This window comes from Formica exsecta, unplaced genomic scaffold, assembly GCF_003651465.1.
Source record: "Formica exsecta isolate Colony F162 unplaced genomic scaffold, ASM365146v1 scaffold423, whole genome shotgun sequence".
In the NCBI taxonomy this organism is placed as follows: Eukaryota; Metazoa; Arthropoda; class Insecta; order Hymenoptera; family Formicidae; genus Formica; species Formica exsecta.
The window spans coordinates 1,036,229-1,042,791 of record NW_021851472.1 but is presented as its reverse complement, the minus strand read 5'-3'; positions in this window follow the sequence as shown (position 1 = coordinate 1,042,791).

Genomic DNA, 6,563 nt, shown 5'->3' with positions numbered 1-6,563 from the left:
CGAAGCAACCGCCGATGATGCCACGATGATCATGATAAGACTCGTATCCCATATCTCATGACAAAAAAATTTTACAGATTTTTAATGCGTATTTAAAAAATAAAATCACTCCACTAATGGTTTAACTCACTGCATGAAACATTCACAATACATTTGCATTTGATGGTCCTCTCCAAAAACAGTTTTTTCCCGCTCAAACTATCCGGCTTGAAAAATTACTCTATCTCGAAAAAATCACCAAAGATCTCACTCAGTAAACTGAGCAAGATTAAAGCGAGAGAAAATGTCAATAACGAAAGTCATCGATCATGAATCACCTCTTAAATCCGTTCTCTCCAAGATCTCTTAACATTCATCGAGTCCTCGACCCTAGGTCAGTTATGATCTAAGATCGATTTTCTCAAAACACGAACACGGTGCCGGTAGTAGACGCATTTGATTAACACGCGCCGCGAACGACCGGCGAACGATGAATCCAACGATGCACTCGGCGATGCACCGCATAATGCAAAAGCACGTAGTCACGTACAGACCGGCAACTAGACACGCGATGAATTGTTCCTTCTGAATTTAAATCGCACGACACGCCGCGTTTCGCGAGTTAACGACTATACCCGCGCGATCGTATCAAACTATCTCAGCTGTGTATCAATTAAATCAATTCCTTCGGTGCACCTGGTACACACGTTTCACTTTTATCCCGAGTCAAATATTATTCGCGCACGATGCCATGAGCGTCGGATGTAACGACGCGGCAGATCATTGACGTCGAAATGTATTCAGAGCGTCTCGTCGTCGGCCGGTTATGGTTTCGACGAGAAGCGGACGGCGAGTGCACGCGAGATCGCGAAGTGCCAGTCGATCCGCTGCGCCGCGATGTCGAGGAGAAGAGGAAGAAGGGTACGACTGAAGGTGCCTCGCGCCGGTTCCGAGGCACATTCACCTTGCCGGTGCTCATTTGCTTGCCTCCACGCATTTGTGTGCACGTGTAAGCGGCTCTCTGTGCGTTGCACGGTGTGTGCATACGCATAGATGCATATATCGAATCCGTCGTGCATACCGCCGTACTTGATTTACTCTCTCACGCGAATGACCAACGAGTTTCTCTAATCGCGAGATCCAGAAACACCCTTGCTTCCACAACCTTGATCTTGACGATCCCCTTACGTCACGAAGACGTCGCTTCGTCTCGTATTGTTACAACGCGCTGCAGGAGCCGTCTCGATTGCAGGAACCGCTCAGCTGTTAAAGCCAAAATCGATACCGAGTCTTTATTTTTAACTACCATACAAAAAAAAATCATTCAACCCTAATTCATTCATGTAGATATAAAAGTAGGATAAAGATATCCCCTGTAATTTTCTCGAAATTTAAATATTCAAAATATATTTAATGTTATTTAATATATACTGTGATAAAATTTTTATAAAAATGAGAGAGAAGAGTCTAATTATAAACTGGCACATCAAGGAAAATCATAGATAAGAAGTTAGCAGAACTCTTAGCGCGTCTCATTTCATACGTCAATGAGCAATAAATGAAGAAGCCCTTTGTTAGGAATTCGGGGTCGGCAAGATTGCCATTGAAAGGAAGGGGACCCTTTGTTTTCGGTTACTCACGGAAGAGAGATTGCTGGAAGAAATCGCTTACGTCAATGCTCGAAAAACGAACAGAAGGAAGGAACATGCACGAATTTTGAACGGCCCCCAATTACTTAAGCCGATTACAATGCCGTTAATCGCGCTAATGAGAACGCTCTTTGACGGAACTTAACGCGTTTAGAATACACTGTACGCACACCGTGGTCACACTCTGAATACGATGAAACGTGATATTTAAATATCCCGAGCCGCTCTGCTGAATGATTACGAACGACAAGAAAATTCGCGTGAAAGGAATATCCTGCTGCAAAAACGTCTCGTCGTAAGTCACATAGATTCACGATAGAACAGAATATTGGCGAGTTTCTATTCCACATCTACATTAAATCAATTGTTAAGATTAGATTACTCAATAAAAATTGTTTAATAAACTGAATGTAAAACGGATGACGTATTTAAACGCTTCACATAAAAAAAAATCCGGTTTATAAATCTCGTACACTAGCAAAAATAAAAATTTGACATATATAAATCATCAATAAAAATTTTTTATATATATATTTAAATCATTTTGAAATCATATAAAATTCCAGACTTTTAATTTATTAAACCACAACATGTAAAATAATTGTATCTTATGCGTTTTCATAAATTGTTTTTTCTTTTCTGTCTACGAATGAGAAAAATTATTTATAACACTTTATCCGTCTAATGAATCATTTATCAATCGATCAATTCTATCAACCGGATCTTCAAAAAAGAAAAGGCGGGCGCGAAATCCGCTCCTATTTATCTAATTAATTCATCTCACGTACTCATTGATATATCGGCAAGTTCGACATGTTTTCAACTTTCTACCATAACAGCGGATAAAAAAAAAAAGGAAAACCGAACTCAGGAGAAAATGTAAAATTTATAGACTTCGCGCTTTCAAATGCACGCGCATAAAGATTGTATATACTTAGACGATGCAGCTTCGATGCAATAATTTGCATATGAAATATAATCGTTAATTAGCGCCAATGCTGAATAAGAAACGAGAACTACTGATTCGAGCTAATTTAGAACAGCACAAGGACATCAATGACAAATACAGATACGCTGATACGAAGGTTGAACTCATTTCTGTTAACACATTAGCATATTGCATATCTCAATATAAATAATATATTAATTAAATTATGGACAATTATTATAAGATTAATATATATTTTAATATAATATTAATTTTAAATTATACAAAAATATATACTAGTGTTATAATAATATATATATATTCTATCTGCATAAATTTTAGAAGGTCAACTTCATTACACATGCATATATATAATTTAAGAATGAAATAAAAATAATATATAAACAGATACACGTATATATAAATATGTTTGATTCGTGCATCTCATAACCAATCTGTAACATAGCGATAATGTTTCGCATGCAAACAGTACTGCTGTGAAAACAATATTTTTTTCAATTCAAATGTGTTTCGCGTGTCAATACCGTTGCCTAAATTATCAGACAACCTACCATCGGCAGTAATCGCGACATGTGTTTGTGATTGCAACGTATGTGTACGAGGTAAAAATAACGGTACGGGGTGATCTCTCATCACCGAAACTGGTTCCCGGAATACTCCGACGATGTTTCGATTCAGAGACGGTTCATATGGCGTTAAAACAACCGCGAGATACCACCAACGCTCGTGGAACGTCTCTGTTTTTTTTTTTTTATGTAAATAGAACGGTGCGTCCCGTATAATTCAGATCGACTTTTCCGCGACAGGTAACTTATTTCGAAGCCACATGGTAAATAAAGTGCGTTAGTAGAGATATAGATTTGTGTGCATCTATTGCTCTTCGTCCAGACGAATGACAGGCGTGTGTTCGACGATGCTACGCGTGCTACTCACGTGTCGGAAACCAGTTTCGTATCAAACGCAATAGTTCCTAAAGAGGTTCTCGAGGAAGAAGCCTCTATCGTTATCGTAAATCTCATAATTACTCGTATTATTCGAGTACCCTCCAACGTGTCCGATTAATAGCTTTCTGAGAAATTTTGGATTTAATTGTAAATTCCATTTCGATAATAAAATTTAATTCCATTTGTGAAGCAGCAGAAATCGCTGTTGATTTAACGATATCGCTATTATGTGGAAGTTGTAGCGCGCTGTTCCTTGTTAATATTTAATGCCAGGCCAACAAAAACCGTAATAAAAACATTCCATTTCGTCCATGGAAATCTTGATCGCGATACGCAGTCGGACCACAAGTAAAATCGATTTGAATCTCGAGACCGCGCCTGATTTTACCGTTTTACCCGTTCGTTTGCACCGAGCGGATAAAACTTTCGCGAGGTACATCGCGCGATTCTTCAAAGTTTCATCGAGATACAGCAAATTAATATTAATTATATTTAGCCATGTGGAATATCATTATTTGATAATAGGCATGCATATAAAAATACTTCCACGTCTTTGATATTCGTATTTCCTCGCTTCAAAATTCAAAGCACGTTTCGCTCCAAAATTCCTTATATATATTTTTCCATCTCTTTTTTGATATAAATATTATTTTTATTTATCAACTATGCAAACTTTGTTAACAATTTATTTTTCTTGTGTTAAATACCAATAATAATAAATTTTATAGATAAAAATTATAATTGAAAAAAGATATATAAAAATTGTATATTAAGTATATTTACTCCACAAATTATATGAGAAAAATTGATTCCAGTTACGCAGAATATTAAAAAATAACTTTTGTCGGAAATATAGTATATAAAAATGTATAGTTATGCCACGACTTTTACAGTTATATATTCAGGAAGCAAGTAATTAAATAAAATGAAAGGATCAAGGCAGAACTGACATGTTGTCGTCGAGAGGAGTCATAAATAAGCGATGTATCGTGAACGACTGACAGCGACTGACAGCTCACCTTGTACAATATGTCAAAAGCGCTATTAAGGGAATGTTATGAATGAACTAGTACAATGTCACTCACAGAAAACAAGGATGAAATGATATGTCGCGCGCATCCTCCGAAATGACAGAACGCTCCCGGGAAGTGAGGTTAAGGGACCGTCCGTCGCAAGGGAAAACACGGCGCGAAGTGATCGCCGCGTGTCAAGCGATCGGAAGTTCACGCCGTTTTCGGCGACACGTTCAGATCGATTCGGGTCCTCCTATTTTTTTTCGTAACCGTTTTCCTGCCGCGCGGCAAACTTCAGACGTCTCTCGCGCGATTCTCGACCGATCGGATTCGCGCGAGCGACGACGAAACGCGCGTGTAATTTCGCTCTCAATTGAAGCGGCGCCAGGCCGCAATTGGCTGCAATTCACGATAAAAATAAACGCGTTGCCCCCGGTTGACAGCGGTCGCACACAGCGGGGTGGCACGAACGCGCGCTAGGAGCTTTCCTCCTCGGGCAAGACGTTAAACTCGGTGCCGTCGTCGCGCGCGCGAAAAACTCATATCTGCCGCCGACAGGCGTGCGACGCGCGTCGCGCGTCTTGTCAATTATGTAACTATTGTTGCACAGCGCGTAAATAAAGGCTACTTACCGCTGATCGAGGCGAAAAACGTCAGGATCGCGCGCACACACACACACACACGTCACGTCACGTTACGTTCTGCCGAGACTGCTTATGGCAAACCGCCGCGCGATGGCGCTTGCGTACCCGTCGCCATCTTGGATCAATCGTCGCGGGATAAATGCGCGCGAATTCTCGTTTCTCTGTACGAAATGTGTAATAGAAGATGTAGTACGTAAGATGCGGTATGGAAAACGATCTATTCGTATTAAACTTGCTCGAATGTTTGAATTTGTAATGTCACGCTAAATTAAACGACGTCAGTGATAATTATTATCCATTATATTTTGTCGCATCCGCGCCAAAATTTTTTATTTCTCGAATATGTAATCTCTTATTATATCAAGAACCTGAGCACAAAGTTTGTCGTAAGCGTCACTGACAAAGTCGCAAAAATAAATCGGAAATATAAATCAACGCACAATGATGTTCAACATGCAGTAGATGACAGCATTGAATCAAGATAAAAAGAGCCAAAATTCCTTTATCCTGATCAATCATCAGTCAAACATTTCTGTAATGTTCAGTCAATCGCAGCCTTAATCTGAAATATTTTAACTTTTTCTTTATCATCTATGTAATAAGTCTAGATACATATCGCTTTTTTAACGCTATCTAATTCTGATTGGTGTTTAGTTGGAAGTTTCATGAAATGAAACTACTTATTTGATTCTTTGCCATTTATAATTCTTATAAGTTTATTATAATTTGTATATATAAATGTAATCTTTTATTCTATTCTTATTTAGAACAAAAACTGATACACATGATACATGCATCTTGTAACGTGATTGTGTGTGGGATAAGTCATTGGCAAAATATAAAATATGGCGAGATCATATATGAATAAATAGTGCATAATTGGAACGTATCGATGAAACAGCATCCTTCATTTAATTTTTATAAGCTTAAGAATATAAATAATAATAACTGACGCGCACGCAACATAATATCATTCACACACAACATTCATATATGTATGATAATACAATACAGCGTTGCTATTATCTGTGCATTTAATGTATGCAATAAAAGACATTATATGCGCACTGATAGTAGAAAGGATAATGTATCAATAATGCACTCATGTGATGGAACAGTATAAAAACAAACAAAACAAATAAAACACGAAATATAGTATTTAGCGACTTATTGATTATTTCATTGAGATGCACGGAGACAAAGAATATATATAACTTCTATATAGTAATTAGTTTATAATTATATATAATTATATATATATATATATATAGGGAAAGAAGTGAAATGGAACAATTCGGAGGGAATTGTTCTAGAAGTAGAGGGGGAAGATTTTCCTTCAGGGCCTGGCAGCTAAGTATGAATGCCAATCATGATATTACACCAGG